The sequence below is a fragment of the Thalia democratica genome, chromosome 9 (genome assembly GCF_965202585.1).
Source record: "Thalia democratica chromosome 9, ktThaDemo2.hap1.1, whole genome shotgun sequence".
In the NCBI taxonomy this organism is placed as follows: domain Eukaryota; kingdom Metazoa; phylum Chordata; class Thaliacea; order Salpida; family Salpidae; genus Thalia; species Thalia democratica.
Window position 1 is genome coordinate 38,111,336 of NC_139173.1, and position 18,817 is coordinate 38,130,152.

Genomic DNA, 18,817 nt, shown 5'->3' on the forward strand with positions numbered 1-18,817 from the left:
TTTAGTTTTTGTAAAGACTTTTAACTTCATCTCAAATGACGTATTTTTGTTTAAATTTTTTATATAACTTATTTGGTAAAGTTAATTTATTCGTTATTTCTGTAAAAATTGTTCAATTTAATTTTTAGTGACGTAGTTTTATTCAATTTTTTTGTATAATTTATTTAGTAAAACATTTTTTTTTGTTATTTTCGTAATATCATTCAATTTATTGTCATGTGACGTATGTTTTGACATTTTTTTGAATAATTTATTTAATCAGGAAATTTATGGGTAATATCATCATAAATTTTTGAACATAAGTAAGTCTATACATTGTCTATAATAAAGACTAAACTTCCGCACTTAAGTATTTATACTTACAAGTTCAACTGTACAAGTTAGTGAGTCAGAGCGTTTTTATGTGTTTATAAACATTACAAACTAAAACTTAATAAGTGGGGACGTAGCTCAGTGGTAGAGCGCAAGCTTTGCATGTTTGAGGCCCCGGGTTCGATCCCCGGCGTCTCCACGGTCTTTTGCAAAGTTCACTTTGTTATTAACATTACTCAAAAAATCTTATTGCTTTTAGTTTTCATGCTATTTATAATAACTTATTTTTATTTGTTTATTGAAAAAAAAATATATATGTCTTTTTAAAACATTTTAGTTTTACAATACTAACAACAAACTTATTTACTTAATAAAAAAATTAATTTACTTTTTTCTTTAATTTTGTTGAAAAGTGTGTATAATCTTTTAAAGTTAAGTAATATATAGTAAAACAAAGTTTAGCAACATTTTTTTAAGCAAAGAATATTAACAATTTTGTCAGTCTTACAACTTGTTTTGAATTAAGAAGTTTTAAATTTAGGTAAATATACAATACTTTCATCTAATTCAACAAATATTGTCATTTTTTTGGTTTTTAAAAATTTATAAAGACTTAAAATTTTATATTTATTGTGCTGTTTAACTAATTTGTAGTTTTAAGTAATAGTTTTAGTTTAGTTTTACTTGTGGCAAAGTTAGTTTACAAAATTTTCTATAGATCACTTTATTTATGTAATCGAAAGTAATAAATCATAATTTTACTTTAATTATAAGAAATATAAACTTTCTTTATAGTTTTAATTTTTAGGGTTGTGCTTTAAATGCTGCAAATAAACTTTAAGCCTTTAAGTGTTTCTACTATATAAAAATTTAAAAATTTAAATTGTTTTTATGATTTATTTTACTTTAGTTATGAAAAATATTAAGCTAATATGCAATAAATGGAACTCTGACTCTAACTACATACGAAAACAATTAATACTTGTTTTTATTAATTAGAGACATATGTAGCTTTTTAAAGTTATAACATAATTTAAACAAACATTTTCAATGTAAAACTATTAAGTATAAAATATATTTATTTTTAAATAACAAAATTAAGTCAAAGCTTTGTACAACACTTACAACTTTTAACCAGTTTTTTTGAAATTAGTGTTAAATATATAATTAACTTAATTAAAAAAAAAAACCGTTTACTTATATTATTTTTTAATTGTTAAAAACCTAAACACTAATCAAAAATATAAAGTTTTAAATCTTGAATTGATTGTAACTAATTTATAAACATTTAAAATATCAATAACTAGTATTTAAGTTAAAATTTATAAAGTATTTTAATTCTTTGTAAAACTTTTTTGCTACATCATAACATTAACTTTTGCCTTTTTAATGTATAAAAGCTTTTGTTAACAGTCCTACTATATAGCTGTAACAAAGCAAGTAAAGAGAAGTGAATACTTGTACTGCTTGTGGTAGAGTTATTGCAAATATATAAAGGCAAAAAAGCAGATACTATAACAGTCCTACATGGTCTAGTGGTTAGGATTCCTGGCTTTCACCCAGGCGGCCCGGGTTCGATTCCCGGTGTAGGAATATTTTTATTAAGTCATCAATTTTATGTAATGTAAAACTCTCAAAACGATTTTAATATTAAAGAACTATTTTAAAAGTTTATGGGTACTTAATATATATGATATATAATAAATGGATATATTTTTTTTACTTAAAGTAGTTAGAACTTTATTTAACCAATAAGTTAGATAGCGAATAAATTTAAATGTGGAAACGAACACAGATAAATAAGGTAACGAACACATATATAAGTATTACAAAAAGTATAAATGAAGTAACAAACACAGAAGGAAAATGTAAAAGTTATTGTTGTATAAAAACCCATATAGATAATGTAAAGAATCTATTTTAATTGAAGGTAAACGTGGATAGTTTGAATAACAAATGTTGACGAATTTTAATTGAAGTATAATTCTTTATCGGGCACTTTCAAATGATTTAAATTATTAACACTGTTTAAAATGAATTACTTTTTCAGAACAAAAGTTGGAAATTACTTGGAAGCTTTCTTAGTAATATGTTTTTAAATATTTTTCTAAAACAGTACTAAACTGCAAGCCATATGAAAAGTATAGATAACTGATATCCTGTTAATAAACGAGAAAAGGTTAGTATAAGTTGGTAAGGATATTTGAATAGGACAAAAATTAAAAGTAATTTTTTTCTTTCAAACTATATAAATGAGACTCAATTTTTAGAACAAGATATATTTCATGCTTCTTTCATCAGTTGAATACTAAGCAATAAAAATAAAGTTTGAAATTTAACTTATATAGTGGAAATGCAATCAACGTAATTAATAATAATAAAGCAAAGAGTAATTAACAATACATAAGTACTTATAATTACAATGCAACTAAAAAAATAATAATAAAACAGAGCAAAGCAACAACTTATAAAACAATTTAAGAAAACAACGAAACAGTATAATCAAAATCTTTATGTTTACATAACTTAGGTTTTCTTAATAAAATACAAATAGCCTCAAGTTTAATTAAATCCGAAATGTGAAAACATTTGTTAACAATTTTAAATCTTTTTAAATTATAATTACTAGCACAATCAAGGTTATTTACTAAGTGTTCAGAAATAGCAGATCTTTTTGAAGCATTTATTACTCTAATAGATTTAATTTTCTCATTACTCTTACAAAATTCGTCAATACTTTTTGGAATATGTTCTTTTATTCTTTTGCCAAATTGTCTTGAGGTAAACGTAATTTTTTTTCATTTTGAACATTAAGTATAAAGTGGTACAAAACTACAAAAAGAGTGGCAGCAGTGGGATTCGAACCCACGCCTCCGAAGAGACTGGAGCCTTAATCCAGCGCCTTAGACCGCTCGGCCATGCTACCCAACCACATCTCCGCCGGTACTCGAACCCGGAACCTCTGGATTAGAAGTCCAGCGCGCTATCCATTGCGCTACGGAGACGCTTGAAAGTGAGGGCATGTTACGATTTATAAAGTTCAGCAAGCTGATTGTTACGTCATATTTAAGCTGACGTAGCAATTAATGCGTTGGTTTAAAAATTTTTAAGTGCTTAATAGGACGACTAAGTAAACAAAAAATAACTGTTGACTATACAAGCTGTAGTGTAGCTACTCAAAACAAATATTTTTTTTTTATTTACAATAAGACAAGAGTTTTATAACTTAAAATAAATGATATTCAGCTTAATAAGTGAGCTTATTCAGCTAGGTAAGCGGATAATAAAGTTTTAAGTTTGATACGTTAAACATTATACTTATGTATTTAAAGATGATGCTTAAAATGGTTTAAAAACATTAGACAAAAAGTTTTAACTATATAAGCTATGTTATTAAATGGTTTATCTTTATACACCGCGTTATTTTATCTTTTTAAAATCTAAAGTAAATTTTTATAGCTTTTAATTATAGTGCTTGTCTTTATATAAAACTTTCGAAGTTTATAAACGCTTTAACTTGCTATTAGTCTTGCGGTCCTATGGCGTAATGGTTAGCACACAGGACCTTGAATCCTGTGATCCGAGTTAAAGTCTCGGTAGGACCTCTTTTTGATTTAAAGTTTTATATAACTCTGTTAACTAGTTAATTTATTGTTATCATAAATATTTTGGTTCAGAATGTAAAAAATTATAAAATGTATCCATCACTTTACAATTAATAAAATTAAAATTTAAAAGCCGTTTAAAGATAACTTTTAGTTGTTGAAACTAAAAGCCCATGTTTGAAATTTTAGGTCCAGTTTAACCAATTGTACTGTTCCGGTATTTAACTTACCATTTATTAAGTCTAAAAGTTACTTTCCTAAATACCTTCTTATTGCTAATCACATTAAAGTTATGTAAGCAACTCAAACACAAATAATAACTTATAAAACTTAAGGCACAAAATATAAATTTAAATTAAAAAAAAACTTTAAATATACACAAAAATGTTAATTAATAGTTTATTACGAGTAGTTGCTGCTAGTTTTCTGTATTTTACTTTTGTGTCTTTTTTATTTGTTAGCGTTCTGTTTTTTTATTTAAGCACTATGTTTAGTCTTACTAAATTATTAATTGTGCAAAATAAAAACATATAAAAAACAATTTTATAAAGTTGTACAGAATAACTAATCTCATTGACATAAACTGATTCAAATATCACTATTACTATAGAAAAGCATAAACTAATGCAAATATGTTGACTAAACTACAATAGTGACTAATATTATGTAATAACTTTAATATGCCACTTACCGTCTGCCTCGATAGCTCAGTCGGGAGAGCGTCAGACTGAAGATCTGAAGGTCCCTGGTTCAATCCCGGGTCGAGGCATCTTTTAACATTATTCTTTAAATTTGATTCAAAAGTACAACTATAGATTAGCATAACTATGTTTTTTTTTAACTTATAGTTTACTGAAGTTAAAAATCGACAGGTTTTTTTATGGGTTTCCTAGCTTTTGAAATATAAAATTGTTCAATTTTTTCATAGTGACGTCATGAAAATAATTTTTTAACTATGTTCAGGCTTTATTTTATAATAAATCATATAAAAAAATTGCAAAAATGACATCATATTGAATTATACAAAAAAGGTGCGAAAAATACGTAACGTAAAATAAAACTGAGTAATTTTATAAAAAGAAAACTCATTCATAAAAAACCTCGCATAGTAATAATCCATAGCAACTGTCTGTGTATTTATTAGTTTTTTGTTTAATCTAGTGTTAATTTTAACATAATAACAAATGCTTTGATAGACTTTTTTTATTTACCTACTTTTAATGAGAAACTTTACTATCAAAATCTAAAGGAATTTATTTTATAGTATTAGGTTATAAATCATATACTTTAAACTTTAATGCACTATAAAATAAAGCTTAATTAAATACATTGCAAATTTTTTTAAAGAAGCTTTCTTTTTCATTTGATAACTTTTAATGTTTATAAAGCTTTAAATCAAAATATAAATCTTAAAAAGTTTTTAATGCATAAAAAGTGTGTTTTTTATATCAGCTTTTGAAATGAATAAATACTAAATTATATCATTGTAAAGGCATGACATTAGCAGACATAAGCTTAATGAAAACATAAAAGTTTGAACAAAATTAGTAAAGTATACTAATGTAAATGAAATTAAAAAATTTTAAATAAAGTTTTTATAAGCAAAAATAAAACTAGTAACGGTAAAGGTTGTGATAAAAGTAGTAAATGCTTAAATTTTTTTAATTTGGTAGTTTTCAAATATTTATATATTTTTGAAACAATGTAAGTTACTAGTTAATTAAAATGTTGAAATGTCACTGTATTAATATTGTGACTTATAAAACGTCAATAGTTGAAATGACAACACAACGTTTTAATAAAACAAGTAAGCTAGGTTACTGATAATTTACTTAAATCTAACCAAAGTATGCTTTTAAGTTTAAGTAAAATATCTAAAAACGTGTTTCATGTAATTTGAAATACATTAAGAGAAAAAAATTCCTACACCGGGAATCGAACCCGGGCCGCCTGGGTGAAAGCCAGGAATCCTAACCACTAGACCATGTAGGACTGTGACTGTGAACGCTTTATTGCTTTTATAAACGCGTAAGTGAGCATTATGACGTAACTTTGAAAGTTTTTTTAGATGTAAAGATTTAAATAGTTGTCTAAAACCATTCTAAAAAAATTAAAATTAAAGGCGTGGAGACGCCGGGGATCGAACCCGGGGCCTCAAACATGCAAAGCTTGCGCTCTACCACTGAGCTACGTCCCCACTTATCAAGCACATACTTGTACTGTTTATATACAAACAATTCGCTTTGTAAGTGTTTTTTGCAAAGCTGCAAAAATAGAAAGTTTTAATTTATCAGCTTATATAATCAAATACTTGATTTCATTCACTGCAAATTATCTTTCTTTGCGAAATTTTGAATGACTTCTTTGCAAAATTTTAAATGAACTCAATGTGAAGTTTTAAATTGGTTTCAATACAAATTGGATGAGTTCAGTTCTTAATTTCAAATGAGTTCAGTAAATTTTTTTTGAATAATTTCAGTATAAAACTTTAGTTTTGTTTCAGTAAAAAGTTTTAAATGACTAGGTGGCTAATATTTGAATGAGTACAGTTTAAAACTTTAAATGTGTTTAAATATATCATTTTTGAATGAGTTTGTTGAAAATGCTAAATGGCTAGTACCTTTCTCTTTACTACTTGTTGTCATGTGTCTTTCACTCGTAACCAATAATAAACATAAATTGTAATTATAAATAGTAATATGAATATCAAATTCAAAACCAATATCTTTATAAATCTGAATATCAATAATAATTACTAAATCAATTGTTTTAAATAAAACTTAATACTAATTAATAATTACAGAAACTTTAACCTTAAATATTACTAAAGTAAGTAGTACTAAAAATTGTATGCAACTATAAATTACTAAATGGCCAAACTTTAATAAATACAGAAACTTAAACATTAAATATTACTAAAATAGTACCAAAAATCACTGATAAATTATATTCAACTATAAAGTTACTAAATTTGTTATCAAACAAATTAACTACGACATGGTTGCCACTGATCAAGCTGTTAAAAATTTCCTGATTTTTCCTGACTTTTTACCAAAGTTTTCCTGACTTTCCTAAATCAAACTCTTAAATTAAGCTTACTTAAAATACATAATTTAACACTTGAAACTATATAAAGCCTTCAATCTAATTTTAATACAAGTTAAAAACAACACTTTTTTGCTGAATTCTATCATCAAACTTCCAGTACATCACTTGAACCATCTGTGTATGATTGATGTTTGTAATAAACAGCTCTATCAGCAAAATACTTTAAATACTATAAATAAATATATAATATATAATATATAATAAATATAAACAAAATACTATAAACACAGGTTGTCTGAAAAAAGACACAATTTTATAGCATTTCCTAGCATAAATGTATCTAGATAAACAAACGACATATAAGTAACTGCTTAGTTATAAAGAACTCAATTATTTTCTTAAACAAAAAACACTTTGATTCTAAAGTTATGCTATGTAAATTTTTGTGTATATATCACAGTTTCACTTTGGAACTGTCCTTGCTACAGATCATCAATACTAAAAAGCTTACAAAATCGGCTTGTTCAAGTAGGGTACTTGTTCAATATGTTAATAGAAAATTTTTGCAGTTTTATAAGGATATTTTACTAACTTATACCAAATGAAGGCTTTGGAAATAAAACTAAATATTTTTGTAAATTTCTAGGATAATTTTGGAATTTTTTCTGACTTTAAAGGACTTTTAATTAAGTTTTACCATTTGAAGGCTTTGGAAAACAAGGATTTTTGTAAATTTAAACTGAAAAATCTGACTTTTTTTTAAACTTTATCAAATTTCCTGACTTTTTCTGACTTTTTTTAAAACGCCCTATTTTTTCCTGACTTTTGTCATTTATTAAAATTTCTCCTGACTTTTCCTGATTTCCTGACTTTTCCTGACCGAGTGGCAACCCTGCTACGAGGCTGCTAATAATAAGATGTAAGGAGAGCACAAATAAGAACTCAAAGTTTAATTTTTACTAATAAATACCCTTTCAGATAAACCTGAAACTTATCTGCAAAACGCTAACTTAAAATATCTAACTCAACAACTCAAACTGAAGACTTATTTTGGCGTTAATAAAGTTTTATGACTATTTTGTCCTTTTGGGAAAAATAGCCTAACATTACACAGCAGGGGCGTGTCTAGACTTTTTTCAAAGGGATTCACAATTTTATTTTTGTTCTAAATTTCACGCTTAAGTACGCATTTCTTAGGTATGCACTGCCAGTTAAGTACGCGACATTTAGCCGAAAAACTCTGTGTCTAAAATATTTATTTCTGCCTAAAAATAAAAAAACATGTAAGTATTAATGGAAAAGTTTTATATATTTTTATTTATTATACTGTATTAAGTTTAGATAAATTAAAACTAAAAGAGCCGGAAAAAATTATATTAAAAATAAAATAATTTTTTTAAGTAATTAAATCTATAAAAATTTTAAATTCACTGAAAAAATGAGTAATTACCTAGGATGATGTCGCATCGATATTAAGCTGAAACTATATTTAATTCAATGTTGTTTTTTACCATAATTATAGGCTTAGAAATACATAAGTAAAACTTATTTATTAAATCCAATAAAATTTAGATATTTAATTGCTTTTATTTTTAAAATTAAGTAAATGATACAACAACTTACATACATTACTATACTGTAAAATAAAATCATAAATGTATTTTAGTTTATAACAAATAAATTTAATTTTAACTATGTATAGGTTGTTTAAAACGAAATACTATTTTAGATCAATCATACAAGGCTTAAAATATTGATTTTAAGCTTAAAATTATGGTTCAAAACGATATTAAACACATCATGATTTCATCTTTATATTGGTGCGACATCATCCTTGGTAATTACCAAAAAATGTTTAAACTTTTAAAACTAAATTAAAGTATCTTTAAATTAAAACTAAATGTTTGCCTGATGGTGCAGGAATTCTTATAATGATTTTGAAATCTTTTTGAGTTAAAAATGTCAAAAAATCAAGAACCAACTTTGTGGCCAACAGATATACAAAAATAAAATAACTTATATAAAAAGTATTGAAATACCATTAAATGATAAATGAATAAATTGCCATGTGGTGTAGTTGTCTTAAGATGATTTTGAAAACTCTCTGAATTAAATTTTTCAAGGTTTAAACACAGTTTGTTGACACATAAACAAATAATATAAATGCTTAAGTATAACACAACATAATCATATAGCAGCATAACACAAAAGCTTCACACAACATTATTATATACAATAAACTAAGGAAAATAAAACTAAAAAGATTATATTGGACATTTTTTGAAGTAAAATTGTACTTACAAGTTTTTTACACTAAGTAACAATTTATAGTTAGATCTAAAGCATCTTAGTAAATTTTCTTTTCATTTAAATGGTTTATTGAGCAATGCTTTCAAAATTTAACTAATTTCCTTGTCAAAACAAAATAAATACTCACAAAAATTAATTAATCAACAAAAAACGAGTAAACTAAAGAAGGAATCAATATCAATAAAACTAATCAAATTAATCATAAAAACTAAAATAGATAATTAGAACAAAATTATGGACTATTTAAAAATGTTAAGTGTAATTCTAGATCCTTTATCAGGACCTAGTTGGTGATTAAGTTTAGGTTTAAATTTTTTTAATCATAATAGCCTCTACTGCAAGTAAAATATTTCTGTTTTTACAAAATCATAAGCAACAAATTCCTAAACAACAGTATTTAAAAATTCCTTATATAAAAAAGGTTTTAGAAAAATTCAACAGAAATATAACAAAAAATTTGGAAATAATTGGAATTAATATCAAAGTAGCTTTTAGAACATCTAAAGTTAGAAACTATTTTTTATTGGAAGAAAAGATCAACAAACTCTACAGAAATTGCATCGTTTATAAGTTTCAATGTCCAGGTGATCTGGATACCCAATACATTAATGAAACGGAGCGACAACTGTTCGTCAGAATTAAAGATTATACAAAACCTACAAATAGTGCAGTTTTTTTACATATAGAACAATGTAGAATCTGTCAGAATCATAATAATATTTTTAATTGTTTTGAGGTAATTAAATTTTGTAAAAATAGAAATATTTTACTAGCAGTAGAGGCTATTATGATTAAAAAAATTAAACCTAAACTTAATCACCAACTAGGTCCTGATAAAGGATTTAGAATTACACTTAACATTTTTAAATAGTCCATATTTTTGTTCTAATTATGTATTTTAGTATTTATGATTAATTTGATTAGTTTTATTGATATTGATTGCTTCTTTAGTTTACGCGTATTTTGTTTGATTACTTAATTTTTGTGAGTATTTATTTTGTTTTGACTAGGAAATTAGTTAAATTTTGAAAGCATTGCTTAACAAACCGTTTAAATGAAAAAAAAATTGTTATTAGCAATTAATTGGTACATAAAATCATGCAATTACCTTTCGCTATATTCTATCTTAGTAAAAAGTTTTCTAGAAAGAAAATGCTACTTTAAAACTTTTACCTATTATGACGTCACAATTGAATTTTTAATTAAAAAAATCTATTTCAGCTGGGAAAAAAAAGAGCATTTTTTGTTAAGGAAACTTTTTAATCTTTCAGTCTTATAAATTCAACATTCATTATTCAAAGATTATCAAATAACCAAAAAAAGTCAATAAACAACGTTTTTAGTGTTATTCTAAGAATCTTTTTTTATTTTTTCTTTTCTTTTTTTCAGGGGGTTCACAGGAAACAGGAAACCAGTCAAAACACTCCCCTGTTACACAGTGTATTTTTTCAAATGAGTTCAGTGTTTTTTTTTTCAAATGAGTTCAGTGTATTTTTTCAAATGAGTTCAGTGTATTTTTTCAAGTGAGTTCAGTGTACTTTTTCAAATGAGTTCAGTTTGTTTTTTCAAATGAGTTCAGTGTATTTTTCAAATGAGTTCAGTGTATTTTTTTCAATAACTTTAGTACAAAAATTTTAATTATTTAAATTAAGATTTTAATGGGTTTACTGTAATTTTTTGAATGAGTTTTATACAAAGTTTTGAATCATTCCAATGCAAAATCTTGAATGAGTTAATTGCAAATTTTGAATGAATTCAGTGCAAGTTTTTATTGAGTTATTGAAAGTTTTTGAATGAACTAAGTTAAAATAATTAACAAATTCACTGCAAATTTTTAATGATTTCATTGCAAAATTTTTAAAGAGTTTTATACAAAGTTTAAAATGAGTTCTCTGCACTTTTTACCAAATTAATTAATGAACTCATAAAACTTTTTTAACGCCAAAATAAGTCTTCAGTTTGAGTTGTTGAGTTAGATATTTTAAGTTAGCGTTTTGCAGATAAGTTTCAGGTTTATCTGAAAGGGTATTTATTAGTAAAAATTAAACTTTGAGTTCTTATTTGTGCTCTCCTTACATCTTATTATTAGCAGCCTCGTAGCAGGGTTGCCACTCGGTCAGGAAAAGTCAGGAAATCAGGAAAAGTCAGGAGAAATTTTAATAAATGACAAAAGTCAGGAAAAAATAGGGCGTTTTAAAAAAAGTCAGAAAAAGTCAGGAAATTTGATAAAGTTTAAAAAAAAGTCAGATTTTTCAGTTTAAATTTACAAAAATCCTTGTTTTCCAAAGCCTTCAAATGGTAAAACTTAATTAAAAGTCCTTTAAAGTCAGAAAAAATTCCAAAATTATCCTAGAAATTTACAAAAATATTTAGTTTTATTTCCAAAGCCTTCATTTGGTATAAATTAGTAAAATATCCTTATAAAACTGCAAAAATTTTCTATTAACATATTGAACAAGTACCCTACTTGAACAAGCCGATTTTGTAAGCTTTTTAGTATTGATGATCTGTAGCAAGGACAGTTCCAAAGTGAAACTGTGATATATACACAAAAATTTACATAGCATAACTTTAGAATCAAAGTGTTTTTTGTTTAAGAAAATAATTGAGTTCTTTATAACTAAGCAGTTACTTATATGTCGTTTGTTTATCTAGATACATTTATGCTAGGAAATGCTATAAAATTGTGTCTTTTTTCAGACAACCTGTGTTTATAGTATTTTGTTTATATTTATTATATATTATATATTATATATTTATTTATAGTATTTAAAGTATTTTGCTGATAGAGCTGTTTATTACAAACATCAATCATACACAGATGGTTCAAGTGATGTACTGGAAGTTTGATGATAGAATTCAGCAAAAAAGTGTTGTTTTTAACTTGTATTAAAATTAGATTGAAGGCTTTATATAGTTTCAAGTGTTAAATTATGTATTTTAAGTAAGCTTAATTTAAGAGTTTGATTTAGAAAAGTCAGGAAAACTTTGGTAAAAAGTCAGGAAAAATCAGGAAGTTTTTAACAGCTTGATCAGTGGCAACCATGTCGTAGTTAATTTGTTTGATAACAAATTTAGTAACTTTATAGTTGAATATAATTTATCAGTGATTTTTGGTACTATTTTAGTAATATTTAATGTTTAAGTTTCTGTATTTATTAAAGTTTGGCCATTTAGTAATTTATAGTTGCATACAATTTTTAGTACTACTTACTTTAGTAATATTTAAGGTTAAAGTTTCTGTAATTATTAATTAGTATTAAGTTTTATTTAAAACAATTGATTTAGTAATTATTATTGATATTCAGATTTATAAAGATATTGGTTTTGAATTTGATATTCATATTACTATTTATAATTACAATTTATGTTTATTATTGGTTACGAGTGAAAGACATATGACAACAAGTAGTAAAGAGAAAGGTACTAGCCATTTAGCATTTTTAACAAACTCATTCAAAAATGATATATTTAAACACATTTAAAGTTTTAAACTGTACTCATTCAAATATTAGCCACCTAGTCATTTAAAACTTTTTACTGAAACAAAACTAAAGTTTTATACTGAAATTATTCAAAAAAAATTTACTGAACTCATTTGAAATTAAGAACTGAACTCATCCAATTTGTATTGAAACCAATTTAAAACTTCACATTGAGTTCATTTAAAATTTTGCAAAGAAGTCATTCAAAATTTCGCAAAGAAAGATAATTTGCAGTGAATGAAATCAAGTATTTGAGTATATAAGCTGATAAATTAAAACTTTCTATTTTTGCAGCTTTGCAAAAAACACTTACAAAGCGAATTGTTTGTATATAAACAGTACAAGTATGTGCTTGATAAGTGGGGACGTAGCTCAGTGGTAGAGCGCAAGCTTTACATGTTTGAGGCCCCGGGTTCGATCCCCGGCGTCTCCACGCCTTTAATTTTAATTTTTTTAGAATGGTTTTAGACAACTATTTAAATCTTTACATGTAAAAAAACTTTCAAAGTTACGTCATAATGCTCACTTACGCGTTTATAAAAGCAATAAAGCGTTCACAGTCACAGTCCTACATGGTCTAGTGCAGTGCTTCTGAACCTTTTTCTAGTGGCGGAACCCTTTTCCAAAGTTCAACTTTTCCGCGGAACCCCTAATTTCAATTTTACATAAAATGTAAATAATTTTTACATAAATTTTTAAATTTAGAAAGGCTTCGCGGAACCCCTGAGAGGCGTCGCGGAACCCTAGGGTTCCGCGGAACCCCATTTCAGAAGCACTGGTCTAGTGGTTAGGATTCCTGGCTTTCACCCAGGCGGCCCGGGTTCGATTCCCGGTGTAGGAATTTTTTTCTCTTAATGTATTTCAAATTACATGAAACACGTTTTTAGATATTTTACTTAAACTTAAAAGCATACTTTGGTTAGATTTAAGTAAATTATCAGTAACCTAGCTTACTTGTTTTATTAAAACGTTGTGTTGTCATTTCAACTATTGACGTTTTATAAGTCACAATATTAATACAGTGACATTTCAACATTTTAATTAACTAGTAACTTACATTGTTTCAAAAATATATAAATATTTGAAAACTACCAAATTAAAAAAATTTAAGCATTTACTACTTTTATCACAACCTTTACCGTTACTAGTTTTATTTTTGCTTATAAAAACTTTATTTAAAATTTTTTAATTTCATTTACATTAGTATACTTTACTAATTTTGTTCAAACTTTTATGTTTTCATTAAGCTTATGTCTGCTAATGTCATGCCTTTACAATGATATAATTTAGTATTTATTCATTTCAAAAGCTGATATAAAAAACACACTTTTTATGCATTAAAAACTTTTTAAGATTTATATTTTGATTTAAAGCTTTATAAACATTAAAAGTTATCAAATGAAAAAGAAAGCTTCTTTAAAAAAATTTGCAATGTATTTAATTAAGCTTTATTTTATAGTGCATTAAAGTTTAAAGTATATGATTTATAACCTAATACTATAAAATAAATTCCTTTAGATTTTGATAGTAAAGTTTCTCATTAAAAGTAGGTAAATAAAAAAAGTCTATCAAAGCATTTGTTATTATGTTAAAATTAACACTAGATTAAACAAAAAACTAATAAATACACAGACAGTTGCTATGGATTATTACTATGCGAGGTTTTTTATGAATGAGTTTTCTTTTTATAAAATTACTCAGTTTTATTTTACGTTACGTATTTTTCGCACCTTTTTTGTATAATTCAATATGATGTCATTTTTGCAATTTTTTTATATGATTTATTATAAAATAAAGCCTGAACATAGTTAAAAAATTATTTTCATGACGTCACTATGAAAAAATTGAACAATTTTATATTTCAAAAGCTAGGAAACCCATAAAAAAACCTGTCGATTTTTAACTTCAGTAAACTATAAGTTAAAAAAAAACATAGTTATGCTAATCTATAGTTGTACTTTTGAATCAAATTTAAAGAATAATGTTAAAAGATGCCTCGACCCGGGATTGAACCAGGGACCTTCAGATCTTCAGTCTGACGCTCTCCCGACTGAGCTATCGAGGCAGACGGTAAGTGGCATATTAAAGTTATTACATAATATTAGTCACTATTGTAGTTTAGTCAACATATTTGCATTAGTTTATGCTTTTCTATAGTAATAGTGATATTTGAATCAGTTTATGTCAATGAGATTAGTTATTCTGTACAACTTTATAAAATTGTTTTTTATATGTTTTTATTTTGCACAATTAATAATTTAGTAAGACTAAACTTAGTGCTTAAATAAAAAAACAGAACGCTAACAAATAAAAAAGACACAAAAGTAAAATACAGAAAACTAGCAGCAACTACTCGTAATAAACTATTAATTAACATTTTTGTGTATATTTAAAGTTTTTTTTTAATTTAAATTTATATTTTGTGCCTTAAGTTTTATAAGTTATTATTTGTGTTTGAGTTGCTTACATAACTTTAATGTGATTAGCAATAAGAAGGTATTTAGGAAAGTAACTTTTAGACTTAATAAATGGTAAGTTAAATACCGGAACAGTACAATTGGTTAAACTGGACCTAAAATTTCAAACATGGGCTTTTAGTTTCAACAACTAAAAGTTATCTTTAAACGGCTTTTAAATTTTAATTTTATTAATTGTAAAGTGATGGATACATTTTATAATTTTTTACATTCTGAACCAAAATATTTATGATAACAATAAATTAACTAGTTAACAGAGTTATATAAAACTTTAAATCAAAAAGAGGTCCTACCGAGACTTTAACTCGGATCACAGGATTCAAGGTCTTGTGTGCTAACCATTACGCCATAGGACCGCAAGACTAATAGCAAGTTAAAGCGTTTATAAACTTCGAAAGTTTTATATAAAGACAAACACTATAATTAAAAGCTATAAAAATTTACTTTAGATTTTAAAAAGATAAAATAACGCGGTGTATAATGATAAAGCATTTAATAACATAGCTTATATAGTTAAAACTTTTTGTCTAATGTTTTTAAACCATTTTAAGCATCATCTTCAAATACATAAGTATAATGTTTAACGTATCAAACTTAAAACTTTATTATCCGCTTACCTAGCTGAATAAGCTCACTTATTAAGCTGAATATCATTTATTTTAAGTTATAAAACTCTTGTCTTATTGTAAATAAAAAAAAAAATATTTGTTTTGAGTAGCTACACTACAGCTTGTATAGTCAACAGTTATTTTTTGTTTACTTAGTCGTCCTATTAAGCAATTAAAAATTTTTAAACCAACGCATTAATTGTTACGTCAGCTTAACTATGACGTAACAATCAGCTTGCTGAACTTTATAAATCGTAACATGCCCTCACTTTCAAGCGTCTCCGTAGCGCAATGGATAGCGCGCTGGACTTCTAATCCAGAGGTTCCGGGTTCGAGTCCCGGCGGAGATGTGGTTGGGTAGCATGGCCGAGCGGTCTAAGGCGCTGGATTAAGGCTCCAGTCTCTTCGGAGGCGTGGGTTCGAATCCCACTGCTGCCACTCTTTTTGTAGTTTTGTACCACTTTATATTTGATGTTCAAAATGAAAAAAAAAATTATTTTTAAATTTTGTCCTATTCAAATATCCTTACCAACTTATACTAACCTTTTCTCGTTTATTAACAGGATATCAGTTATCTATAGCAACTTTTTCATATGGCTTGCAGTTTAGTACTGTTTCAGAAAAATATTTAAAAAAATATTACTAAGAAAGCTTCCAAGTAATTTCCAACTTTTGTAATAAAAAAGTAATTCATTTTAAACAGTGTTAATACTATCTAAAATCATTTGAAAGTGCCCGATAAAGAGTTATACTTCAATTAAAATTCATTAACATTTGTTATTCAAACTATCCACGTTTACCTTCAATTAAAATAGATTCTTTACATTATCTCTATGGGTTTTTATACAACAATAACTTTTACATTTTCCTTCTGTGTTTGTTACTTCATTTATACTTTTTGCAATACTTATATATGTGTTCGTTACCTTATTTATCTGTGTTCGTTTCCACATTTAAATTTATTCGCTATCTAAGTTATTGGTTAAATAAAGTTCTTACTACTTTAAGTAAAAAAATATATCCATTTATTATATATCATATATATTAAGTACCCATAAACTTTTAAAATAGTTCTTTAATATTAAAATCGTTTTGAGAGTTTTACATTACATAAAGTTGATAACTTAGTAAAAAAATTCCTACACCGGGAATCGAACCCGGGCCGCCTGGGTGAAAGCCAGGAATCCTAACCACTAGACCATGTAGGACTGTGATAGCATCTGCTTTTTTGCGTTTATATATTTGCAATAACTCTACCACAAGCAGTACAAGTATTCACTTCTCTTTACTTGCTTTGTTACAGCTATATAGTAGGACTGTTAACAAAAGCTTTTATACATTAAAAAGGCAAAAGTTAATGTTATGATGTAGCAAAAAAGTTTTACAAAGAATTAAAATACTTTATAAATTTTAACTTAAATACTAGTTATTGATATTTTAAATGTTTATAAATTAGTTACAATCAATTCAAGATTTAAAACTTTATTTTTTGATTAGTGTTTAGGTTTTTAACAATTGAAAAATAATATAAGTAAACGGTTTTTTTTTTATTAAGTTAATTATATATTTAACACTAATTTAAAAAAAACTGGTTAAAAGTTGTAAGTGTTGTACAAAGCTTTGACTTAATTTTTTTATTTAAAAATGAATATATTTTATACATAATAGTTTTACATTGAAAATGTTTGTTTAAATTATGTTATAACTTTAAAAAGCTACATATGTCTCTGATTGTTAAAAACAAGTATTAATTGTTTTCGTATGTAGTTAGAGTCAGAGTTCCATTTATTGCATATTAGCTTAATATTTTCCATAACTAAAGTGAAATAAATCATAAAAACAATTTAAATTTTTTAGTTTTTATATAGTAGAAACACTTAAAGGCTTAAAATTTATCTGCAAAATTAAAGCACACCCCTCAAAATTAAAATTATAAAGAAAGTTTACACTTCTTATAATTTGAATAACATTATTATTTATTACTTTCAATTACATAAATAAAGTGATCTATAGAAAATTTTGTAAACTAACTTTGCCACAAGTAAAAATAAACTAAAATTAAAACAAGTAAAAAGACTTAAAACTACAAATTAGTTAAACAGCACAATAAATATAATTTTTTAAGTTTTTATAATTTTTTAAGTATTTGTTGAATTAGATGAAAGTACTGTATATTAACCTAAATTTAAAACATCTTAATTCAAAACAAGTTGTAAGACTGACAAAATTGTTAATATTCTTTGCTTAAAAAATGTTGCTAAACTTTGTTTTACTATATATTACTTAACTTTAAAAGATTATACACACTTTTCAACAAAATTAAAGAAAAAAGTTTATTAACTTTTTTATTAAGTAAATAAGTTTGTTGTTAGTATTGTAAAACTAAAATGTTTTTAAAAGACATATATATATTTTTTTCAATAAACATATAAAAATAAGTTATTATAAATGGTATGAAAACTAAAAGCAATAAGATTTTTTGAGTAATGTTAATAACAAAGTGAACTTTACAAAAGACCGTGGAGACACCGGGGATCGAACCCGGGGCCTCAAACATGCAAAGCTTGCGCTCTACCACTGAGCTACGTCCCCACTTAATAAGTTTTAGTTTGTAATGTTTATAAACACATAAAAACGCTCTGACTCACTAACTTGTACAGTTGAGCTTGTAAGTATAAATACTTAAGTGCGAAGTTTAGTCTTTATTATAGACAATGTATAGACTTACTTATGTTCAAAAATTTATGATGATATTACCCATAAATTTCCTGATTAAATAAATTATTCAAAAAAATGTCAAAACATACGTCACATGACAATAAATTGAATGATATTGCGAAAATAACAAAAAAAATGTTTTACTAAATAAATTATACAAAAAAATTGAATAAAACTACGTCACTAAAAATTAAATTGAACAACTTTTACAGAAATAACGAATAAATTAACTTTACCAAATAAGTTATATAAAA

At 25.5% G+C, this 18,817-nt stretch overlaps 14 non-coding genes across 14 annotated transcripts; 7 read left to right on the plus strand and 7 right to left on the minus strand.

Annotated features, from left to right (window-relative positions):
* Window positions 1-439: 439 nt before the first annotated feature.
* Window positions 440-511, plus strand: Trnaa-ugc (transfer RNA alanine (anticodon UGC)). Its single transcript has one exon. It is a non-coding gene; the product is annotated as a tRNA-Ala (tRNA).
* A 1,322-nt stretch (window positions 512-1,833) lies between these two features.
* On the plus strand, window positions 1,834-1,905 carry Trnae-uuc (transfer RNA glutamic acid (anticodon UUC)). The gene has a single exon. It is a non-coding gene; the product is annotated as a tRNA-Glu (tRNA).
* A 1,251-nt stretch (window positions 1,906-3,156) lies between these two features.
* Trnal-aag (transfer RNA leucine (anticodon AAG)) lies at window positions 3,157-3,238 on the minus strand. The gene has a single exon. It is a non-coding gene; the product is annotated as a tRNA-Leu (tRNA).
* A 6-nt stretch (window positions 3,239-3,244) lies between these two features.
* Window positions 3,245-3,317, minus strand: Trnar-ucu (transfer RNA arginine (anticodon UCU)). Its single transcript has one exon. It is a non-coding gene; the product is annotated as a tRNA-Arg (tRNA).
* A 528-nt stretch (window positions 3,318-3,845) lies between these two features.
* Trnaq-uug (transfer RNA glutamine (anticodon UUG)) lies at window positions 3,846-3,917 on the plus strand. Its single transcript has one exon. It is a non-coding gene; the product is annotated as a tRNA-Gln (tRNA).
* A 696-nt stretch (window positions 3,918-4,613) lies between these two features.
* On the plus strand, window positions 4,614-4,686 carry Trnaf-gaa (transfer RNA phenylalanine (anticodon GAA)). Its single transcript has one exon. It is a non-coding gene; the product is annotated as a tRNA-Phe (tRNA).
* A 1,151-nt stretch (window positions 4,687-5,837) lies between these two features.
* Trnae-uuc (transfer RNA glutamic acid (anticodon UUC)) lies at window positions 5,838-5,909 on the minus strand. The gene has a single exon. It is a non-coding gene; the product is annotated as a tRNA-Glu (tRNA).
* Window positions 5,910-6,042: 133 nt separating this feature from the next.
* Window positions 6,043-6,114, minus strand: Trnaa-ugc (transfer RNA alanine (anticodon UGC)). The gene has a single exon. It is a non-coding gene; the product is annotated as a tRNA-Ala (tRNA).
* A 7,007-nt stretch (window positions 6,115-13,121) lies between these two features.
* Window positions 13,122-13,193, plus strand: Trnav-uac (transfer RNA valine (anticodon UAC)). Its single transcript has one exon. It is a non-coding gene; the product is annotated as a tRNA-Val (tRNA).
* A 1,559-nt stretch (window positions 13,194-14,752) lies between these two features.
* Trnaf-gaa (transfer RNA phenylalanine (anticodon GAA)) lies at window positions 14,753-14,825 on the minus strand. The gene has a single exon. It is a non-coding gene; the product is annotated as a tRNA-Phe (tRNA).
* A 1,297-nt stretch (window positions 14,826-16,122) lies between these two features.
* On the plus strand, window positions 16,123-16,195 carry Trnar-ucu (transfer RNA arginine (anticodon UCU)). Its single transcript has one exon. It is a non-coding gene; the product is annotated as a tRNA-Arg (tRNA).
* Window positions 16,196-16,201: 6 nt separating this feature from the next.
* Window positions 16,202-16,283, plus strand: Trnal-aag (transfer RNA leucine (anticodon AAG)). The gene has a single exon. It is a non-coding gene; the product is annotated as a tRNA-Leu (tRNA).
* A 698-nt stretch (window positions 16,284-16,981) lies between these two features.
* On the minus strand, window positions 16,982-17,053 carry Trnae-uuc (transfer RNA glutamic acid (anticodon UUC)). Its single transcript has one exon. It is a non-coding gene; the product is annotated as a tRNA-Glu (tRNA).
* A 1,312-nt stretch (window positions 17,054-18,365) lies between these two features.
* On the minus strand, window positions 18,366-18,437 carry Trnaa-ugc (transfer RNA alanine (anticodon UGC)). The gene has a single exon. It is a non-coding gene; the product is annotated as a tRNA-Ala (tRNA).
* Between the last annotated feature and the right edge of the window lie 380 nt (window positions 18,438-18,817).